Source organism: Anomaloglossus baeobatrachus, chromosome 3, assembly GCF_048569485.1.
Source record: "Anomaloglossus baeobatrachus isolate aAnoBae1 chromosome 3, aAnoBae1.hap1, whole genome shotgun sequence".
In the NCBI taxonomy this organism is placed as follows: domain Eukaryota; kingdom Metazoa; phylum Chordata; class Amphibia; order Anura; family Aromobatidae; genus Anomaloglossus; species Anomaloglossus baeobatrachus.
The window spans coordinates 86,950,919-86,975,659 of NC_134355.1; the positions used below are offsets into that span (position 1 = coordinate 86,950,919).

The window sequence follows — 24,741 nt, forward strand, 5'->3', positions numbered from 1 at the left end:
GCTACATCTGGAACATGAAAAAGAGAAAACATGTCTGCTCTCCGCAGGCTCTAGGAAACACTGACAGCCAACAGGGGACTGGCTGTGAGCAGGTGACGTCACTAGTTCACCGAAGGTCACACCCGGTCTTCCCCGCTGCTCTCCATGAAAGTGAGACTGGATTGTCGAATTGTGGGTCACGGCTCAACATCATAAATCCTGTGAAGCACCTGGGGGTTCAAAGAGCTGACTACACATCTAGCTAAATTCCTTGAGGGGTCTAGTTTCCAAAATAGGGTCACTTTTTTGGGGGTGGTTACTGTTTAGGCATATCAGGGGATCTGGAAACATGACATGGTGGCCAATTTTGGCTCCTGACCTTCCAAGCCTTGCTGTGCACCCAAACAATAGTTTTCCACCAAATATAGGATAACAACATATTCAGTAGAAATTGCATAACAAACTGTATGGTCCATTTTTTGTAAATTTTGTAAAAAAAAAAATAAAAAAAAATTGCTAATAACATTTTAATCCTTTTAATGTCCTATAAAAAGTTTAAAAAATGGTGCTGAAGTTAAGTAGACATGAGGCAAATGTCTAACTAATTTTGTTATTACGGTAATTACCTAACTTAATTAACTATTTTGTGTAGTATAACTTTATGGTTTAAGAGCATAAAAATTCGAAGTTTGAATTTTCCAATTTTTTGCCAAATTTTCAATATTTTTTATAAATAAACACAAATAATATCAACCAAAATTTACCACTAACATGAAGAACAACATGTCACAAAAAAAACCCCAGAATAATATCATTGGGATAAAGTAGCATGTTCCAGAGTGATTACTTTATAAATTGACACTTGCCTGATTTGACAAACGGGGCTTGGTCATTAACATACAAAGCGGCTCTGTCTTTAGGGGGTTAATGGGGAGCCTAATTTGATCTTTGCTATGAGCCATTTTCACTTCTGTGTATGCCACTAGAAGGAATGTTTTATCAATGTCCATATTTAGATGCAGCAAACTAAGGTTGACATGTGATTCACGGCACACGGTGGTTGTCCATGTGCAATCCGTGATCTGTACTCTGTGATTGCACATAGAAATTACTCACCTGTCACGTTCCTGCTCTCCATGGTGCTGAACTCCTCAGCTCTACAGCATCCGCCCACCGCTCTCTGCAGCTACTTCCGTCTTGGCTCTGGCTGCATTCATGAATATTGTCAGGGCCAGGCGGTCGGGCAGACCCAGGAGGTGGATCCACTGGGCCGAACTCTAAGATGGTGGTAGGAGTCCGGTAGCTGAAGCACTATGGATAGCAGAACAGTCCGTGCACGTGAAGGTAACGGAGAAGTCCCTGGGACCACGGAGTCACAGATGGTAGTCCGGGTGACGTAGCTCAGGTTCGGAAGCCGAGATGATGTCAGGCAGGGTCCGGAACCTTGTGGAGCGAGATGACAGGTCACCGCAGGGATCCGAGATGGTACGGACTGTCAGATGGCAGACGGACAGCGTGCGGGGTTCGGGATTCAGCAGAACCGGATGGCGAGGCAGGATCAGCTCTAGAAGAGAGATACGTGAGTATGGCACGAAGACACAAGGAGACCTGACTCCTAGCTTGGAAAACACGAAGATCAGGCCCCGCCCCCTTGGACAATAAACCCCTTTATACCCTGTACCTGATTAGCCTCATTTCCTGTTAATGGACGCTGGCCCTTTAAGAAAGGGTCAGTGACCGCGCTCGCGCCCTAATGCGCATGCGCGCCGCCCGGGTGCCAGAAGCCAGGGAAGGAGGCTGAGAGGAGGACGCAGGGGAGCCGGCCAGGTCCTGGGAAGCCGTCGGGCGCCGGGATCGGGGGCCAGGGGGCCTAGGAAGGACGGACACCGGAGGCTGGAGAGCGGGGAGCGTGGCAGGTGAGCCGGGGAGCGGGGGTGAGGACCCGGGAAGGGGAGCCGAGGACCCGGGGAGCGTGACAGTACCCCCCCCCACGCCCCCCTCCCCGCAACCGGGACATGAAGGCACGGATCAGAGGAGTGCCCACGTTCTCCCTGGGCTCCCAGGACCTATCCTCAGGACCATACCCTTCCCAGTCCACCAGGAAGAACTGCCGGCCTCGAACGGTCTTCATGGCCACGATATCCCTTACCGCATAGATGTCGTCATCGGCAATAGGTGGAGGAGCCGGACTGGCAGCAGCGGAGAATGGACCAAGGACCACCGGCTTGAGCAGGGAGACGTGGAATGAGTTGGGTATTCTCATCGTGGCCGGGAGCTGTAACTTGTAGGAGACCTCGTTGATTTTGGTGAGGACCTTAAACGGCCCGATGTAGCGAGGACCCAGCTTGTAGGAAGGTATCTTCAATCGGATGTACTGGGAAGCAAGCCAGACCAGGTCACCAGGAGAGAAACACGGAGGGTCCAGACGCCTCTTGTCAGCGTGTTTCTTCATCCGCTGGGAAGCGCGCCCAAGGGACGCCTTGACAGAGTCCCAAATGGTAGCGAAGTCACGGGCTACAGTATCAGCAGCAGGGACATCCGAAGAAGGGGATATAGGCAATGGGACGGAGGGCTGAAGTCCGTAAACGACATGGAAAGGAGATTTGGAGGACGACTCACTGATGTGGTGGTTATGGGAGAATTCAGCCCAAGGCAGAAGCGTGGACCAGTCGTCGTGATGGGCGTTGACATAGTGACGTAAGAAGGAGGTCAAGATTTGATTGACCCTCTCCACTTGGCCATTAGACTGAGGATGGTAAGCAGAAGAAAAGTCCAGAGTCACTCCCAGATGTTTGCAGAGCGCCCTCCAGAAGCGGGAGGTGAACTGAGTTCCTCTGTCGGACACGATGTGGGATGGAAAGCCATGCAAGCGGAAGATGTGATGTATATAGGCTTCCGCGAGTTCCTGAGCAGAGGGCAGTCCGGCCATAGGGACGAAGTGAGCCATTTTGGAGAACCGATCCACCACGACCCATATGACTGTGTGCCCGGAGGATAATGGCAAGTCCGTAATGAAGTCCATCGCTATGTGTTGCCACGGAACTGAGGGTATCGGCAGAGGCAGAAGACGGCCATAGGGCAGGTGTTTGGGCGTCTTGTTCCTGGCACATGAGGGGCAGGCAGAGACAAAAGCAGCGACGTCCGTGCGAAGGGATGGCCACCAGTAGTGACGTACAATCGCACCCCATGTTCTCTTCTGGCCTGCATGACCGGCTGTTTTTGAGGCATGACCCCAGTGTAACACTTTTTGCCTGTCAGTCTCAGAGACATAGGTCTTCCCGGGCGGTATCTGGGCCAGGGTGACAGGAGCCACCGGAATAATCTTGCTAGGAGAGATGATAGGTTGGGTAGTCTCTTCCTCCTGCTCCATGGGCATGAGAGACCTAGACAAGGCATCAGCGCGTACATTCTTGTCCGCGGGTCTGAAATGGAGCTGGAAATCAAATCTGGCAAAGAATAAGGACCACCTGGCTTGCCGTGGGTTCAGTCGCTGAGCGGACCGCAGGTATTCCAGGTTCTTATGGTCCGTGTAGATAATCACGGGGTATACTGCTCCTTCCAGGAGGTAGCGCCACTCCTCCAGAGCCAGTTTGACCGCCAATAGTTCTCGGTCACCGATGGTGTAATTACGTTCAGGCGCTGAGAAGCTCTTGGAGAAGAAGCCGCAAGTCACCATCTTACCGGAGGAGGACTTCTGCATGAGCACTGCTCCGGCTCCCGAGGAGGAGGCATCCACCTCCAAGGTGAACTGGCGGTTTAATTCCGGTCGGTGGAGTACAGGAGAGGAGGCAAATGCTCGCTTCAGAGAGCAAAACGCGGCGTCGGCCGCAGGTGACCAGTCCTTTGGATTAGCCTCCTTTTTGGTCAAAGCGGAGAGAGGAGCAGTCAGGGCAGAGAAGTGAGGGATAAACTGGCGGTAGTAGTTGGCGAATCCCAGGAAGCGTTGGATTGCCTTCAGTCCAGAAGGAGGAGGCCAGTTGAGAATGGCGGAGACCTTCTTGGGATCCATCTGCAGTCCAGTGTCAGAGATGATGTACCCCAGAAAGGGGAGAGAAGACTGCTCAAAGACACACTTCTCATATTTGGCGTAGAGACGATTCTCTCTCAGTCTTTGTAGAACCAGCTGTACGTTCTCTCTGTGGGTCTGGAGGTCCGGAGAGAAGACAAGGATGTCATCCAGATAAACTACTACACAGACGTAGATGAGGTCCCGTAAAATGTCGTTCACCAATTCTTGGAAGACGGCAGGAGCGTTACACAGGCCGAAGGGCATCACGCAGTATTCATAGTGCCCATCGCGAGTATTAAACGCAGTCTTCCATTCGTCCCCAGAGCGAATACGAACTAGGTTGTAGGCACCCCGAAGATCCAGTTTGGTGAACACACGGGCTCCTCTGAGCCGGTCGAACAATTCGGGGATGAGCGGCAGAGGGTACTTGTTTTTTACGGTGATCTGATTCAAACCCCGGTAGTCAATGCATGGGCGTAGGTCACCCTCTTTCTTCTTAACGAAGAAGAAGCCTGCTCCCGCAGGAGAGGAGGATCTCCGGATGAATCCCCTTGCCAGGCTCTCTGTGATGTAGGTAGACATGGCTCTGGTTTCGGCTGGAGACAACGGATATATCCGTCCTCGAGGTGGTGTTGTTCCGGGGAGCAGGTCGATGGCGCAATCGTAGGGACGGTGTGGCGGAAGTACTTCAGACTCCTTTTTGTCAAAAACGTCTGCGAAGGACCAATAGGCTGAGGGCAGTTCCGGTAGGTTCTCTGGAACCGGAGGTCGTCGGATGGGTTGTATGGACTTCAGACACTTCTCATGACAGGCAGAGCCCCATCGGGTGATTTCGCCAGTGCCCCAGCTGACTGATGGTTCGTGTGTCCGCAACCAGGGAAGTCCCAGCAGGATTTGATGGGACATGTGTGGGAGGACGTAGAGCGCGATGTTCTCGGTGTGAAGGGCACCGATACGCAGTGTGACCGGCCTGGTGACCCAGGAGATGGTATCAGAGAGGGGTCTCCCATCCACAGAGGCTATCACGAGGGGTTTGTCAAGTGGAGTAACAGGCAGCTGGTACTTGTCCACCGTGGCTTGCTGGATGAAGTTGCCTGCTGCCCCGGAATCGAGGTATGCCTCAGCCGTGAAACGCGTCTCTCCCGTTGTTACTTGCACAGTCCACGTAACCGGGTCTGAGAGAGTCCCAGCACCTAGGGTGGCCTCTCCTACCAACCCTAGGCTTTGGAGTTTCCCGGCCTTTCCGGACAGGAGCGTAGGAGGTGAGTGCCCTCTCCGCAGTAAAAGCAGAGACCCTTGGCGAGTCGCTCTGCTCGACGTTGTTCAGACTGCCGTACTCGGTCGATCTGCATGGGCTCATGGACGGGAATCCCAGCTGATGATGACTGAGGTGTGGAGGGTTTCTGTGGAGGAGAAGAATGCCGTACCGGACGTCTCTCATGAGACAGCTCCTTGGAGCGCTCCTGAAAACGAATGTCCACTCGAGTTGCTAGGGCAATCAGGGCATCTAGGGTGGAGGGCACGTCACGACCCGCCAACTCATCTTTGATGCGACTCGAGAGTCCTTCCCAGAAGGCGGCTGTTAGGGCCTCATTATTCCACCCGAGTTCTGAAGCCAACGTGCGGAAACGGATGGCGTATTGGCCCACCGTCAGTGTTCCTTGACGTAAGCGGAGAAGGGATGAAGCAGACGCAGAGGCGCGTCCCGGCTCGTCAAAGGTGCTGCGGAAGGCCTGCAGGAACTCTTGAAGATCCTTGGTCATAGGGTCCTCCTTCTCCCACAAGGGGTTCATCCACGCCAGTGCCTCGCCCTCTAGGTGGGACATTATGAAGGCGACCTTGGCTTGGTCGGAGGTGAACAAATGTGGCAGCTGCGTGAAATGAAGGGAACATTGGTTTATGAAGCCCCTGCAGGTCTTGGGATCTCCGGCATAACGAGGTGGTGAAGCCAAACGGAGTCGGGAAGCATCCGAAGAGACGGCCACGGGTGCGGGAGCCGTGGATTGACTAGTGGAGGCCCGGGATGCTGAAGGCGTAACTGCCGCTTGTAACGTATTCAGGCGGGCGTCCACGGAAGACATAAAGTTCAGCATGCGGGTCTGGACTTCACGCTGGCGTTGGAGTTCCTCTTGCAAGGCCGCTAGTGCTGCAGCGGGATCCATGGCCTGATCTTACTGTCAGGGCCAGGCGGTCGGGCAGACCCAGGAGGTGGATCCACTGGGCCGAACTCTAAGATGGTGGTAGGAGTCCGGTAGCTGAAGCACTATGGATAGCAGAACAGTCCGTGCACGTGAAGGTAACGGAGAAGTCCCTGGGACCACGGAGTCACAGATGGTAGTCCGGGTGACGTAGCTCAGGTTCGGAAGCCGAGATGATGTCAGGCAGGGTCCGGAACCTTGTGGAGCGAGATGACAGGTCACCGCAGGGATCCGAGATGGTACGGACTGTCAGATGGCAGACGGACAGCGTGCGGGGTTCGGGATTCAGCAGAACCGGATGGCGAGGCAGGATCAGCTCTAGAAGAGAGATACGTGAGTATGGCACGAAGACACAAGGAGACCTGACTCCTAGCTTGGAAAACACGAAGATCAGGCCCCGCCCCCTTGGACAATAAACCCCTTTATACCCTGTACCTGATTAGCCTCATTTCCTGTTAATGGACGCTGGCCCTTTAAGAAAGGGTCAGTGACCGCGCTCGCGCCCTAATGCGCATGCGCGCCGCCCGGGTGCCAGAAGCCAGGGAAGGAGGCTGAGAGGAGGACGCAGGGGAGCCGGCCAGGTCCTGGGAAGCCGTCGGGCGCCGGGATCGGGGGCCAGGGGGCCTAGGAAGGACGGACACCGGAGGCTGGAGAGCGGGGAGCGTGGCAGGTGAGCCGGGGAGCGGGGGTGAGGACCCGGGAAGGGGAGCCGAGGACCCGGGGAGCGTGACAAATATGCATGAGTTGGGCAGGAAGCTGCAGAGAGCGGAGGCTGCAGAGAGCGTCGCTGGAAAAGTGAGTTGAAAATGTTTTTTATTTTATATGTACGTTTTTTTCTGGTACGTGTTTCATGGATCACACCAAAGTGTGGTCCGTGGGACATCAGTGATGCCAGAAAAAAATGGACTTGTCTCCATGCGGCAACCACGGACACGCGTGTATGCCTCACGGAGACACGGTCAGTGAAAAATCACTGATGTGTGCGCAGACCCATTGATTATAATGGGTCTGCGTATGTCAGTGATTCTGGTACGTAAAAAAAGAAGAACAAACGTACCAGAATCACTGACATCTGAAACAGGCCTTAGTCAGATGACTCTTTGGTTTACGGAAGAGTAAGGCTATGTGCCCACGTGCCATTTTTTAGCAGTTTTTACATGATTTTCCTTGCTTATTTTAATCAAGGAAAGTAAGGAAAAAGCATACCAGCAAAGTCTATGAGAATCCTGATTTGCTGTGCACATGCTGCTTGTTTTTTCCTTGCAGATTTTGTTGCAGAAAAAAGAAGCAGCATGTCAATTGTTTCTGTGGGTTTTCTTTTTCTGTATTTCTATAATCCACTGCAGTGCTTTATCCCTACAGTGGATCATATCACATCACTTTGCCTCACACACCATGCATACAGCATGGTGTGTGAGGTTCCCTGTAGCTCAGTAATCTGGGGTCATCATGGTGAAGATCTAGGGTTGCCATGGCAGCAATCAAGTCCCTGAGATCACATTACAGACACCCGATCGCCAGGGAGAAGTAAGCGATCCCACTCATTACCTCCTAAATGCTGCGATCGCAGTGATTGCAGCATTCAGGGGGTTAAACTGCCAGGAGTAGTGCGGGCACTGCTCCTGGCAGCGAGAGCAATAACATCAGCTGGAGAGCCGTCAGCGATCGCCATAACTAAAAAAAAAGCAAAAAAATCAGGAAAAAAAGGATGTGAAAAAACACGGAAACACAATAAAAAATGTGCATTATTCAGCTGCTTTTTTCCTACCAAAACATGCTTTTTTATGTGCAGAAAAGAAGCACACGAAAAGCAATGTGTGCACATAGCCTTATGAGAATTTCATAGGTTTTTAAAATTGTATTGACAAATCCATTGGGGGTGATTAATCAGACTCATGATTCTCCTGCCAGTGTTGATGAGGGGGAGTTTTGGAGCAGACACTCCTGATAATAGCTCATGCCTCTTAATGAATCAAGTGCTGTGGTGTCCGCCACTATGTGCGCCTCGCCTGCTAGAGAAAAATTTGTGTGTTAGCGAACAACGCTCCTTATCATGAATTTGACAAGTGGGGCTCGCCTTTCCCGCTCTTGTCTCACCCCAGCTTTGCCTACTTTTCCATGAATAAGCCAAAAGTTTCATTTTTTGCGTAACCCATTTATTAATTGGTGTTTATCACAATTTCTGTTTGTGTTTGTATGGCGCCCCTGAATACATCAGGGTGCCACAGGGTACTGCAATCCTTACCCAGGGTGCAGGGCCTACCCCCCATGGTCCCAGATTTCTAAGAAACCGGTGTCACTACCATCAGCACCACAAATCCCAATCACACCTCACATCATGACCTGTCAGACACATCAGTGGGCTCGTTAAGCTGGAATAGGGCCATCCACCTGGGGGTCAGGCAGACTGGTGGGAGGGAAGAAGCAGGAGAGTAATGAAAGCCCTCAAAGAGTGAGGAGCTGGAGTGGTAGCTCTTGGGGAGCTAGACCGAGGTTGGGTCGCAGATGGTGGTCCGGGACCAGAGGAGTCGGGGACCGGTGGCAGTGACATTAGAAAAGGGTGCGACGGACACAATCTAGCATCAGAAACCCAAAAGAATTCACCCGTACCGAGCACGACGGGGTACAGGACCCTACGTCAGGAACCGATTCAACGTCCTGATAATTAACATGGGAGGGAGAGTATCTTTATGAATTTCCCTAAGAGCTCAGAGATTGAAGGTGACAGCACACCGCGGGGAATAGGGCTTTCCAGTAAAGTGGCCCACTAAAATCCCAAGTGCCAGCCATCAAGAGCACAGCTACACTAAATATAGTGGTGGTGTCACGAAATTTTCCCCTGTAAATAATCCCCCTTTCAAGGATCGAAGTGCTTGCCGAGCCCGAGTCCGGACCCCTCGAGCCACGACTACCCCGAATCCAAGCACCCCGGTCTGCGCCGGGGCGGTACATTTTTCCTCTCGCATTTTGAGGATTGATCACAGGTTCTCAATTGGATTGAGATCTGGGTAGTTCCCTGACCATAGATCAAAAATGTCAAAGCTTTTTACATCAAACCCCTTAGATATCACTTTTGTCTTGTGATATGGTATCCATCAAAACACTGTTCACCAGCAAATCCTGGTTCCTGTATCACTGAATTTCCTCTTAGAGGATGTTTATATATCGTTCTTTATTCATGGAAGTGTTTTCAAGCTAAATTGTGAGTGAGCCCCTTCCATGGGAGTAAAAGCCCCCACATATGAATCTTTTCAAGATGTATGACACAAGACTCATGGTACCGGTTAAAGGATATCGGTACCGATATCGCTAGCGAGTGTACCCCCCCTGTCGGTTGTGCGTCATGGGCAAATCGCTGCCCGTGGCGCACAACATCGATCGGACCCATCACACTACTTACCTGCCCAGCGACGTCGCTGTGACCGTTCGGCGTCACAGCGATGTCACTAAGCGGCCGCCCAATAGAAGCGGAGGGGCAGAGATGAGCGGGACGAACATTCCGCCCACCTCCTTCCTTCCGCATTGCGAGTGGCCGCAGGAAAGGTGAGGTTCCTCGTTCCTGCGGTGTCACACATAGCAATGTGTGCTGCCGCAGGAACGACGAACAACATCGTACCTGCAACAGCAACGATATTTGGGAAATGGACAGAGTGTCAACGATCAACGATAAGGTGAGTATTTTTCATCGTTAGCGGTCGCTCGTACGTGTCGCACGCAACCAGGGCTGTGGAGTCGGTAAGCCAAACCTTCGACTCCAACTCTGACTCCTCAATTTCCCTTGCACCGACTCCGACTCCCACATATATTGCTTATAGTTAAGTGAAAAATGTATTGTAGTACAATGTGAACATGAGACATTTAATCATTTGTATGATACAATAATCAACATAATTAGATAGAACATAAAATATATTTATTGGAATACAACTGTAGAACACAAAAAACTGTAATAAATTGTAAATATGTTATACAATATGTAATATACAGTAAATTCTATATATATCTTGTGTGTGCATGTATAATTAATATATATATATTTACATATTGTATTACATATTTACAATTTATTAGTTTTTTGTGTTCTAAAGTTGTATTCCAATAAATATATTTTATGTTCTATCTAAATATCTTGATTATTGTATCATAAAAATGATTAAATGTCTGATGTTCACATTGTACTACAATACATTTTTCAATTAAATATAAGAAATATACTAAATGTTATTATTTAGTATGTTTTTGTTGAAAACTGTTATTTGCCACTTACATAGTGTATTACATAGTGTTATATATAACACTATGTAATACACTATGTAAGTGGCAAAAAACAGTTTTCAACAAAAACATACTAAATAAAATTTGTGCAGTCTATGAATTTGTTGTAAGAAATCGAATTGCCTCCTTCATGGATGACCTCAAATCTAACCTAATAATTTTAAGGCTAGAGCACAACCTCTCTACACTAATGTAGGCTGGATTCAAAGCCGTAACCACATGGGCAACATCTCTAACAATTTCCGGGTATAAAGGAATTGCCTCATGCACAGTCAGTTTTGATGAACGGTTGAATTTTTCTATTTCTTTGAGAGCAAGTGAAAAATTTTACTGAAATCTGGTCAATCTGCTGCTATAGGAGACGGAGTGAAATCTTTTTCCTTGCAACAACACTTTGCTGCTCCATGTCATCCAAATACTTGTCAAAGTTAAACTCCTCATCTGATGAGGATGAAGATATGGCAGCAGTAGCACTGTCAGGCCCAAAGTCCTCTTGCGCCTGGCAGTCCTGTAGCCGCTCATCCTAACTGCCACTTCAATCAATGCTTCTTTTCCTTTAGTAAGCTGTTGATCATCAAGCAGTATATGATGACTTGGGTCCACATAAACAGCTGCCAGAAGAATTTTATTTTCCAATAGCTGTGTCTCTCTTCATTTCATTGAAGCAGAAATGCCATCTGCGATTAAACCTCCTCTTTGGGACAGGCAAAATAGCAAGTTCTTCCACTCCCTTATGAAAATGCCAGGAGTTAAATCCTCAGCTTGTAATTTTTTAGTCACAGTAAATGGGTGATTAAGCAATTCCTTTAATTCAGCTACCTGTGTCCATTGACCTTCATTTAAGGTTACTTGAGGGTTCACCATATCTATAAGAAACAATTTTAGTTCAAGCAATCGCTCAGTCATTAAATAAGTGCTGCCTCACCAAGTAGCTTGATCAACAATTGCCCCTTTCCCAGCACATCTCTTCAAGATGGAATCAATTTTAGGGGTTCTGGTGGCAATAACCAACTTCCTCACTTTTCCAATCAGATTTCCAGCATGTCCGCCCAATTTCACACATTGGGCTTTTCGCCGGTTTGGCGGATGTGGCGCACGCCAGTACAGTACGATGCAGTACAGTGGCAGCTCTACAACTTTCGGGTTACATGCTCCAGTCACATGAAAGCATATGACCGTCGTTTGTCGCGCTGCCACTATACACTGTATTGGAGTGCGCCGCATCCGCCAAACTGGCAAAAAGCTGGATGTGTGAAACCGGGGTCCCTCTTGCAGACTATCTCTTATTGCCAGCTGCAGCGTGTGCACAACACAGCGCATATGTTGAATATGAAATTGTTTTGAAGCAGCTTCAACAAGATCATCTAATCCTAAAGTATCATTTTGCTGTTCTTCTGTTGTAATATCTGTTTGTTCCTCAGTTACATGAACAGCACTGTGGCCTTCCATCTCACACATACTAAATCCTAAATTGTACTTATGTTTGAAACATTGTTCGTGTTACAATGGCAAGAACCTGTTCTTTTTTGCTTTCCTAATCTTGCAGAACTTTTTCTACTAAAGCCTGCTTTACACGAGACGATAGATTGTGTGATAGCACAATCGATCGTACCCGCCCCCGTCGTTTTTGCGTCACGGGCAATTAGTTGCCCATGGCGCACAAACTCGTTTAACCCCCGTCACACATACTTACCTTCCGGACGACCTCGCTGTGGGCGACGAACGTCCACTTCCTGGAGTGGGCGGGACGTTCAGCTTCACAGTGACGTCACGCAGCAGGCGGCCAATAGAAGCGGAGGGGCGGAGATGAGCGGGATGTAAACATCCCGCCCACCTCCTTCCTTCCATTAAGCCGGCGGGTGCCGCGGGAGGCAGGTAAAGCTGCTGTTCATCGTTCCCGGGGTGTCACACGGAGCAATGTGTGATGCCACGGAAACGAACAACCGCCGCCATTTTAATTAAACAATTTTATAAAACCTAGTGACGAGTACACGACTCACGATTTGTGAGCGATACTGCGTCGCTGGAGTTGTCACACGAAACCACGTCGTGCGGTATGCCAGATGTGCGTCACGAAAACCGTGACCCCAACGACATATCGCACAATCTATCGTCTCGTGTAAAGCCCGCTTTAGGCCTGGAGAAACTGGCCGGTGTGATGAGCTTTACTATCTTTTACTGCCAGTGTCTTACTAACAATTTCTTTCTGTTCGGCAGTCACAGCGATGCCGCCGACCACGTAAGTGCGTGTGACGCTGCCGTAGCGATAATGTTCGCTGCGGCAGCGAACACACAATATCGCATGTGCGACGGGTGCAGTTACTTACACGCTCGATATTGCTAGCAATTGCTAGCGATATCGTAGCGTGTAAAGCCCACTTTACTCTTATGTTTGTACCGGAGATATACAGAATATTCATGAGGATGAAAGTCCTTCTCTTTGGCATGAAAATTTGTTTGCGGTCGAGCAAGCTTGCCTAGGTAATATGGACTCATGGTAGAGCTTACCTTTTCTCCTTTGAAGGGGGCTTCATCATAGAAAATAACTTTACCCCGGTCGGCTGCAGTCAAATCCTTGTACATCGTGCAGAATGTCAGTTTGTCCTGAATGCTTTTCTTGGAGAGAAGTGGCTTTTTTGCTGCTGTTCATTACACTAGGGCAGACTCCAAAAGCTTCCACCTCACTGTATGCAGATACATGGACAACAGCCTGATCACATTCCTGGGTAAGCTCTGCACTGTTGTTTAATTAATCCCATAGCTAAATCCTCTATAGGAGCTTGTCCTGGCAGTTCATAGACTTTCTTGATGCTGTTCTTCACTTGAATCTCTCTCTTTGAAATAAAGAGCCAAAAAAGGGTGTATTTAGGGGCAATTTTACAAGCAGCAATGTCCTTACCTGTGAAGCATTTTTGATCCAAAGCAATAACTGTATGTGTTTCCATAGAAGTAGAATAAGACAAACATGATTTCAAGAATGAGTCTCCTTTTAGAGCATCCAGTCTGCTCTTATAATTCACTCAACAGAGTGGTATCAGATACCTTATCATTGTTCAACACTTTTCTCTGAGCTATCACAGGGAATCAGGGTAACAGAAGAGGGACCTCTACACTGTCCCTTATCCTAGAGGTAAGCTTGATGGTAGCTAGGTCTGGGCTGCCAGCATGACCCTAACTCATGTTTAAGCCCTCATCTTACATCCCCTCTCCCCCACATCAGGAGAGGGCCGGGACTGGAGAAGCAAACCCCACAAATAACACAGACAGGTGAAATAACCAAAATTCATGCACACTGCAACCAGACACGAAGGAAAGACAATATGAACCCAGGAAGAAATAAAACACAGGGAGGAAATAAACTAACAACAGGGATATTACCACACCACTCAGGAAAGCACACAACAGATCACCAGGCTCTGGATCACTACAATAAGGACTGATATAGCAGGAGCAATACTGAGCTATATTTGGCAACAAGCAACCGGATCCAGAACCTTGTAAAGAGTGAAGTTGGCTGTGAATGGTCAAATCAGCCTGAGCTCCTAAAAGCAGATCACAAAGCCAGCAGGAATTAACTCCTGCTGGATTGGAGGGCAGTGAAGCTATAACAGCCGATGCCAGACTTAGGCTGTACAACTAAGAGACCTCAGGCTGCTTGTCAAACTCTGTGGTGTGAATGGAGTCCAACGCTGCCATGACACCCAGCGACTGCAAAGCTGAACACCGCATGACACTAACAGGAAGATTACTGAAATTATGTAGCTTTGTGGAGGGATTAAAAATCTGTGGAATGTTTTTTGTAACTAAATTAATTTGTTTAAGGCAAAGCATGACTGCATTTTTTTAAATGTATCTGATCACTCTTCATAACACTCTAGAGTTAATGCATATTGCCACTATAAAAACTGAAAATGAAAAATTGTGTCTCCCGGTTGACCTCAACTGTACGATGTCACTCATGTGAGTGATAAACTATAGACAGCAGTGTCGAATATGTAAGGTCTATGTAGGAAAAAGAAAAAAAATTAGAAAATACAACTTAAGTGGAGAAAACAACTGAGGTTTTTTTATTTTTGTTTAAAGGCAACAGAAAAAAGCCTTTTATTAGTACCAAAGACTCGCAAACACTGAATCCTGAAAGAAAAAGATTTGTATCACCATTTCAGGCAGGCATTTACGGCACAAAACTATAAATTAAAATAATCTAAACTTCCCCTAAGGTTATGTATAAAAATAAAACGGGAAATTAAATGGACATTAAGAATATATTTAGTAAATTTAGAGGGTTATGAAGCCTTGGACAACCTCCAAGGGAAATATATAACCTCTTCTTCTATCACTGAAGGGTTTTACTAATTAAAAAAACTGTTCTTCTTTTTCCCAAGTAGTTATGTTTGCCGCTTGGAATTGAGTCGGGCATACCTTCAATGATATATTCTGTTTGGGGGAAAGACATCAAATTATTCTCTTTCAATTTTCACTAAACATTTGGAATGAGATTTTTTTTCCTCAGGCAAACAGCAGTAACAAATTTTTACACTCGCTATAAAACTGAAGTTCACAGCAGTCCGGGAAGAAAGCTATTTGCTAAGTGGAGTAATGCAAACTTGGCGACTGTCACTGGCTTCAGCTTACTGTGATCTGAAAATCATTACGAATCATCGCTTTGTTTAAAGAGAATCCGTCATCGGGTCAAAAATGGGCAATTTTTGTTCTTATTTTATTCCTGCTGTTCTCCTGAGCTTTCTATTGTTTCCAGTTTTTTTTTTAATTTACCATACGACTCCAGAGCTTTAGGCTTTTTTGAATAGCGTAAAGTTTTCTGTACGTTGCACACAAGATTCTATAGAGACTTGTCTTTAGCTTGCTCTGTATTTTTACCCTCTAAGTCACACCCCCTTGTAAAGACTAGTGATGGGCGGACTTGGACTGTAAAAGTGCAGATCCATGTGGGTTCAAAAGTATCCGGGTGCTGGACCTGGACTCGGAGTTCTCTGGGATCCTGGTCCGGCAACTCGGTTAATAAAAAGAAAAAAGAATAAATCAAGGGCACTATACTTACCAAGTCTCCAGCACGGCTGTTACTGCTTCCGGGGGCCGCTCATTCTACTTCCGAGGCCCTTCTTTAGCTTCATACATATTCACTGCTTCTCCCACCCACCGGCAGTCCTGGCGTTTGTGATTGGTTGTAGTCAGACACACCCCTAGCCTGTCTGACTGCTTGCAATCACAGACCCTGTCTGCGAGTCTATATTGTGGTGTAAAAATAAATAAAATAAAAAAATTGTCATAGAGCCCCCCATATTATGATACCCAGTACAGATAAAGCATATGGCTACAGGCTGCAGCCCCCATCTGTGTGCTTATCTCTTCATTGTATCAAAATAACAGGAACCGTATGCAACTTTTTTTTAAAATTATTTAAATAATTTAAAAAAATGGCGTGCAGTCCCCACCAATTGTGATACCCAGCCATGAGAAAGCCCGACAGCTGGGGCTGTTCACTTTTATTTTTTATCTCAATGATATATCACAGCCAGATTTCAACATGTCTGTTGAATACCAATTTTGGCCAATTCTATAGACACATATTTAAGTCAGAGCCAGTAAAGTTTTATATGATCTGTGAGAATTGTGGTTTCTCAGACACCAGTCTGGATCACTTAAGCGGGCTTTACACGCTACGATATATCTAACGAAATGTCGGCGGGGTCACGTCGTAAGTGATGCACATCCGGCATCGCTAGTGATATCGTAGCATGTGACAGCTATGAACGAGCAAAAATACTCACCTTCTCGTTCATCGCTGACACGTTGCTCATTTTCTAAAAATCGCAAGTCCTGTTGTTCATCATTCCCGGGGCTGCACACATCTCTCCGTGTGACACCCCGGGAACGATGAACTGCAGCTTACCTGCGTCCTGCCGGCAGTGCTGAAGGAAGGAGGCGGGCGCTATGTTTACGTCCCGTTCATCTCCGCCCCGCCGCTTCTATTGGCCGGCCGCTGTGTGTCGTCGCTGTGACTCCGAACGTCCCTCCCCCTTCAGGAAGTGGATGTTCGCCGCCCACAGCGACGTTGTTTGGAAGGTAAGTACGTGTGACGGGGGGTTACAACATTGTGCGACATGGGCAAGAAATTGCACGTGCCGCACAAACGATGGGGGCGGGTGCGATTGCAAATGCGATCGCACGATAAATTGTAACGTCTAAAGCAGCCTTAAGAAACTTATTGTTGATTGTATCATGTGAAATAAGTTTATTGTGATGTCTAGAGATAAACAAATCTGCTAGAATTTAAATTTGGCAAATTTACTCTAGTTTATTATTTGAATATTTGATTCACTTGAAATGTATTCGACCTTAACCCCTTCACAACATTTGATATAAGTTTACATAATGGTCAAGAAACGGTTCTCACAGAATGTAAATTTACACCATAGCGTAAATGGAGGCACAGTAGCTGTGCCTGCATGATCGCCACCGGGAGCTCGGCACAACCTATAGCTGGGTTTCGGCGTTCACAGCCAGTACAGGTGATCACAGCATTTAAGATGATGATAGCAATGACTAGTACATGGATAGAGAAATGGGTTGGTATCTTTGCCAAAAAGGTAGATGTGAACCACTAGGGATGTTTTCTAGATGATGTCCACTTTACAAAAGTCAATCGGATGCTTACTGAAGATCTGATGTTATGGACCTTCAGAACTCCACTCATCCCCTCATTTGGGGTTTTGTAATCCTCCACATTAATCACTTCCCCCAATGAATTTTAAGGCATTTTCCAAGGAATATACCTCTGTCCGGATACCTCTGAATAACTTCTATCTCTTTGAATGGAGTCAAAGTCAATTCTTGCTTCAGGACATTCCACATTTCCTGCAGGCAGTTTTCCAAAACCTTCATACATAGGAAAACTGAGGGAAATCCTTCATCTTGGACATCACAAACAATTAGACCTTGTCTTGTGAGTTCTACTGGAACAATTTTTACTGTTGGTTCCCAGTAACCTTGCTGGGGAACAGCTTGTCCATTGCTGGCAATAACATTAAAAGAGGAACTGGTGAGGATTACAGTAACACTCATAGATGCGTTGAAAGTGGTGACGTGCTGCAAAAGGAATTCCATCAATTTCAATTGTAATCTGCCAGTTTATCTAGGGGACCACTCTGGGTGGTCTGGACACTCAAATATGCTTCTTGAGACTCACACTGATCTGTAGGCCATCTTCCAGGGTTACCAAAGCCACCTTCTGTAGAGCCATCTTGAATATCTGTCTCTGGGAGACCAGGAAACTTTTGGATACCAAAATTGCTGCTTTAAATACTTTAGCTCCTCACACATTAATGTCAATCTCTTGGTTAACTACTATGCAACTTGCTCAGGTCTCATGCAGCATTATAGGCTAGGACTTTGGGACAGTTAGTAACAATGTCCTTGAAGCAAGTTCATGGCATTATTCCAGGATCAAACAAATCATCCCACAAAAATACTCCAGTAATATTAATAAAAAGTACACCAATTATATCATTAATTATATTTATTGATGCAAAAGGAGAAAATTAAAAACATATGACACAGACATAAAAAATGGCAGTAGGCTAAAGGAGCAAAAAGGTCACAAAAAGACATGAGTGAATAGAAAATTAAAAGCACATTAAGAAAATATATGAAGAAAAAAATAATGAAAAAGAAAAAATTACCATACCAGAGAAATGATTATGATAATGTTAAAAATATAGTGATAAATACACATTAATATAATAATTAAATATATATTAAAAGGTAAAAATGATGTCCAGATGCAAAACCACAATAGCAATTGAATAAGTCTACACCCATGGTTACAGAATATAGATAAAGGTACAGAAGAATATGTGTATGCATATATAATATACAGTGATATAATATACACCTAATGATAAAAATAAATTGCAGGTACAAAGATCACAATAGTAACTATATAAAAAGTGTGGATCTAATCAAACGGATACCAATATAAGCAAAAAAACAAATGTGACAATAATTTAAAACTGTTAATCCAGAGCTGAGATCATGTTTATTTGGCAACTTCACCACTCCCCAGCCACAGCCCCGATGCACGTTTCACAAGTTGCTAACTCAGTAAGTGACTCTTTTGGTTCTTGGGGTTCTAAGGCTGGTGACATGAGCCACTGCATGCGAAAACTTGGCTGGAAAGTGATTCCACCTTGCCCTTTCTACAAACTGGTTCCCCAAGACGGTATCCGCATTTAGCACTTCATGAGGGTCCACCAGATGGATAGCATGCAGTGACTCTTGCAAGCAAAGAGCCAAATCTCTGAGTGAGTCACCAAGATTAAATTTTTTGTCAAAGAACCACATTTTTAATTTTAAGATTATCAAAAGGTGGCACTCAGTCAGTCTCTCAAGGGTTTGTGTAGCGCCCCTGAGACTGGGTGCTACAGGGTATTGTATTGTATGTATTTTATATATGTATTTTATAATGCCTGTCCAGATGTTAAGTCTATTTCTTGCTTCACAGGAAGCCTCACACACGCAGGCAGAGAAAACATTCCTCAGGTGGGGGCACATGCAGGGGGACGTTACAAGAGATGGTTTAGTTTCATTTTAGGTCAGAACACCTTGGGAAAGCACTGAGAGAGGACACGTACTGACCTGGTCCCTCAGGGAGCTCTGTCTCTCTAAGGGAGGCAGAGCAGTGGAACCACCAAGTCCAAACCGGTTCATACACGCTTTCCTTACCTGGGACTGGGAGAGTGGATGGCTTAGGACCCCTAAGCTGAGAGAGCGGACAGCGCCAGTTAGGAGGCTCCTTGTCCATTAGCCGGCAGAGACCTGGAATGGGAGAGGTGGCTAGCAGGGATAAAGTACACAGCACTGCAGCTTTGGGTGGCAGAGTAATGGGTCCCAAGAGCTCCAGAGACAAGGAGGGGACCACCACATGAGAGCACAGGGGGAGAAAGCCCACAGGCTGCTCTACAGGACTTAACCTCTGCCCTGCCTGGGAACGAATGGAGTCATTGCAGAATATCAAAGAACTGTGAGTAAACAAAATCTTAAACCCGCAACCCAGTGACTCTGACTCTGCTTGTCATCGCCTTGTGATCCGGTGATTCCCAGTTCCCCGTTCTCCCTCCTGGGTGGGGGCACTCCGGCTGTGGGCAGTGATATCATCCCAGCTGCGCCCCAACATCTCCCCCGGCGAGGTACCATGCAGCAACGGCTTTATCCCTAGCCGCACACCACAGGGGGCGTAGTCGACATAATCCGTTCTACTCCTGGAGGAGGAATTGTCGGAGGACCCTTCAGAGGAGGCCAGGACCCCAGTCACCACGGTAACCGGTGATTACCTCTCCAGGAGCAATCTTTGCTAGTCTCCCTTTACTGTGCACCACGGGGCCACGGAACTGGGTCAGGCCACGACTTCTACAAACCACTGGCCCGGCGACGGGTAACAAGGTACAGAAGTAAGCTCTGCTCCGTGGACTTCTATTTTTTGTCAAATAACCACATTTTTAATTTTAGGATTATCAAAAGGTGGCACTCAGTCAGTCTCTCAAGGTTTTGTGCAACAGTTCTTTTCTCAGAATAGAGCCAGGACTTTACCTCCTTTTAGAGCTGCTCCACTCAATTTCCCTATTAATATTTACACCAACTGCTCTGTAGATACTGGATAAAGTCTAAACATAGCCGGCAGCTTTTCTCTGAAGTCTCTTAGTTCATGGGCATCCCATTTATACCTTGAGAGAAAATGGTGCTCTAAAATATTACGGCAAAGTTAGGGGCTTCCTTTTTTTTACAGAGATTTCCCTGGCCAATTACAGCCATGCCAATACTTGACATGGCTGTGATGGGGCTGGGAGTGAGTTTTCTGAAAATGAACACTTACTGAACATTGCTGACTTTTAAGCAAAGTGTTCGGTAAGCCGAGCCCGAACGAATGGGTCAAAGTTCGTACCGAATCTGAAATTGGTGAACGTAAACCCAACAGGCATACTCATCTCTAGTCACAAGCTGGTTTCGCATCACCTCATTCACACCGTGAGGTTCTGGGTTCAGGGTTATGACAGACGAATCCTCATCAGTTAAAAACTGCACGTAGTTTACTTGTCACGCGTTTCAATCACCATTTCACTTTACTTACAACAGCTGTCACACTCACTTGTCATTACGCATTAACATGGTAGTAAAAAACAGCTCTTCCATTACAGATGTAGAGAACACCAGCTACTGTCCTAAGAAGATGGAAGCTTGGCACTTCACTGTATCCTGGATATCTAACTACATGGGTCAATGTTTGTCACTGTGGCTATATGACTTACACGGGTATGCTACTACTTTAGGGTCACTCCTCGAGTCTAACCCCTTGTGTCTTTGGCCATCAGTCAAAACTGACTCTGCTACTGTCTGCACTGTTCATCTTGCCTGTTGGATGGATAGGTGCTCTCTGGTTTCTCAGTTGCTCCAAGGAGCTTTAATCTTTAATCTGGTCACGGTCACTTTCACTTCCTCCTGCCTGTTACTTATGCCTTAGTCACTTTCCACACCACACAACTTTCTGAACTCCAACTCTGTGTCTAACTGAATTCCCTAAAATCACAAAATACCCAACACTATATCCTCTTTACTTTGGGCCAGCGTCTTTAGTTAATTGGTTCAGCCCTGTCACTATACCTAAGACCTAAGCTTCTCCTTCCAACTAGAGAACCCAGGACTAGTGACACCTAATGGCTGACAGCACTGTACCCACAGATACATACACGGGATATAAACATCATACTGCTACTTCACATACAAATACACATTATATATTGTTATACAACAATGGTGTCTTTAGGGGATGCAGGTCACTCTCCTACAGATACATGCAGCCTGTGGATTGGGCAGCATATATCAGCTGACAGATCCACTTTAAATAAAAAAAAAGAATCTATACATACAACTTTGTTAACACCGATACTGACTAATCATGTACCTAGGTTATCTTCACTACAGGATGAACACCATAAAAACATAGCCCCAATTTCATTTTTATTTTTTTTTACTTAGTTCTATCACATTTCTATGCATTTCTTACACAATTTTTATTGGGTAAAATATTTTTACGTATGGTTTCATCTATATTATTTATCTATATTATGTGATATATTATTTATCTATATTATAGGATCATACTGGAACGCTAGCATTGCTCATCTAGTTCAGTGGGAATACAAGCGTAACTGTCACGACTCAAGACCTGTGATCAGATGAACAGAACAGAGTTCCTGGCAATTCTTCCACAATGTTTTGCCTGAGGCGAAAAATCTCTTTAATGTTCAGTGAAAATTGAAATCCTGGAATTTGATGTCTTTCCCTAAATGTAATACAGAACAGAAGGTTATTTTAAGTTTTCACTCGATATCAAACAGGAGAAACACATCTGCCTGGGAGATAGGAAGACCAACGCTTAATTGGATTGGGCTTCGATTTAATAAGGGCTAATATAATTTACTTGGAGGCTGTTCCTTTTAGATCTCTAAGATGCTCCACTGATAATCCACATCTAGATTTTGTATCACTCCTTATGCATCTTTGTAAATAAAAAGATGATTTCGTGATCAATTTGTTCCCGGAGAAAGTCTGTCAGCTGCCTACACAATATTTCTAAGAAAATGAGTAAGCAACATGGCTAAGACACGCAATTAATTGGGAGAAAATGTTTATAATAACTCCTAATGTTAAAGAGAAGGAAATATTTTTGTAGTAACAGACTTAAAGAGCAAAATCTTATCAACCATGTTATGGCTGGGTTGTTTGGACAGTGAAGGCTTAGCAAGATTTCACCTTTTGGCAAGCTGCACCCTGAAGGTAATTATATTTGCTGTATCTGTATCTCATCTTGTTTCTTATGCCGGATGTGTATGACAATGTACGGAGCAAGATTTCTGGATCAGTCATAAGTCTCCTGACCTGACCTAACAGCCTTATAGTGATAGATATATATATATATATATATATATATATATATATATATATAGATATATATATATATATATATCTATATATATATATATATATATATATATATATATATATATATATATAGATGTATATATAGATATAGATATAACTTAATGTGTACTGTATTCATTTGTAACCAAAATACTGCCGCCATTCCGTTGGACAATAACATGATAAGCTGAACGCAGTGTTCCCCAACTCCAGCCCTCAAGGCCCACCAACAGTGCATGTTTTCAGGGTTTCCTTAGTATTGCACAGGGGATAATTTATGATGATTCCATCACTTGTGCAATGCTAATGAAATCTGTACACTGTGCATAGGCAAAAGGCTGCCAAACAGTGGTGGGGCAGGGTTATACAGAGCTCATAAATATGGAGGACTACCTGGCACCAGGTTTGAGAGTCCTCTACTGATAATGTCCTGCTGATAAAGCAATGATTTTCTCTAAATTACACTAAGCAGCCCAGTAAGTGACACATCGCTGGGATCAGGGTCTCTGTCTCTACATTACAAAATGCATACAGCTGCACACTAAAATGCCATCAATGTATAAGGGAACTCTGGTACTGCATTACTTCTATATGAAAAAATTAGATTTTTAGTTTATGAATTGGCCAATGCATGTAAGCCCGGAAACCAAACGGCAAGGTAAATCTTAATAATCCGGGTACCTAACTAAAATGCCACTATCTAGGTTAAAAACATCTGTGTCTGGGCAGCTAGACTAAAAAATCTAACTTGAAATGCCACTATTTGGACTAACCTCCAATTTTGGTCAGCTAGGACTCCTGGTTTAAGGATTATGAACACAGCCTGATTTATAGGGCGGAGTGCTCAGTCAGAAAGAGACTCACTGAAAATATTTCAAAAAAACTGACCCGCACATCCCACAAGTGTGTACACTGTGCATAGGCAAAAGGCTGCCAAACAGTGGTGAGGCGGGGTTATACAGAACTGATAAATATGGAGGACTACCTGGCACCAGGTTTAAGAGTCCTCTACTGATAATCTCCTCCTGATAAAGCAATGATTTTATCTAAATTACACTAAGCAGCCCAGTAAGTGACACCGCAGGAGCTACGAACATCTCCTTACCTGCGTCCACCGGCAATGAGGAAGGAAGGAGGTTGGCGGCATGTTCCGGCCGCTCATCTCCGCCCCTCCTCTGCTATTGGATGGCTGCCATGTGACGTCGCTGTGACGCCGCACGAACCGCCCCCTTAGAAAGAAGGCGGATTGCTGGCCACAGCGACGTCGCAGGGAGGGTAAGTACGTGTGATGGGTGTAAGCGATGTGCGCCACGGGCAGCGATTTGCCCGTGATGCACAACTGACTTGTTACGAACCGGCGCCGCCATAGCCGCAAACAGCCTGCTGCGGTTCCTGTTGCACCCAGGTGCCGGCTGCCGTTCTTGGCCGTGCCTCAGGTTGTCCAGTTGGCTGCTCCTTCCACCACGTCTAAGTATGGAGAGGCAGCTAGTGCGCATGCGCGCGCCGATTTACCCCAGCCAGAGTCTAAGCCCGGTGTTTTGCCTACTGAGCATGCTCAGCCTGATTGTGTCATTTCTGAGACTAAGTCCTCAGTTCAGGCTACTGAGCATGCTCCCACAATTAATCCTAACAGCCTCTTTGCACAGGTACTTGGACTTCGTGCTGTGTCTAAGTTCTGGGATGTGCCTACTGAGCATGCTCAGGCAGATAGTCTGATTTCTGAGTCTGTTGTTCAGGCTACTCAGCATGCTCAAGCACTTAGTGCATCAGAAGCTAGGTCCGGTAAGGACCTCACTGAGCATGTCCGTGAGGTGGCAGGCCCTGATAGAGCAGAGGGTGTCAGGTGTCCTGATGATGTGGCCACTCCGGACTAGCTCGCAGAGGCCCGCCCCTATCATCTGGCCCCTCACCATTGGTCGTCAGACGATGACTGGTGAAGTGTTTGGGGCGTGGCTGCCATGAGGTCATCATTGACGTGGCGGTTCCGGATAGGCCGCTGGTGACATCGCTGATGATATGGCACTCTGCTATTGGACCTTGGTGGTTCCACCCTGTGTTTGGGGCAGATCTAGGTTATAAAAGGGGCTGGAGACAACGTGGAGGTGCGCAGTCTTCACTCATATTCAGTTAGAATTTATGGTGGCATAAGCCTTGTTGGAAGCGGTAGGTAGGGCTAGGCGAACGGTGCCTGTCACGCCAAGATTCGTGGCTCAGCACATGAGGGTCTGGCGCTGTGCTTCCTTGCTACCATTCCTGTTGTGCTATAGCAGTCCAGTGGCATTA

The 24,741-nt window shown here is 46.3% G+C and overlaps 1 long non-coding RNA gene across 2 annotated transcripts in view; it reads left to right on the forward strand.

Moving 5' to 3' along the window:
- The window catches only part of LOC142296074 (uncharacterized), a 205,996-nt gene that overhangs the window by 69,432 nt on the left and 111,823 nt on the right, over nt 1-24,741 (forward strand). Inside the window, exon 2 of one of the 2 annotated variants that reach the window (XR_012751582.1) lies at nt 21,632-22,314. The exons of the other annotated variant lie outside the window; for it this stretch is intronic. This is a non-coding gene — a long non-coding RNA (uncharacterized LOC142296074). The remainder of the gene's footprint in view (nt 1-21,631; nt 22,315-24,741) is intronic. 2 annotated transcript variants of the gene reach the window in all.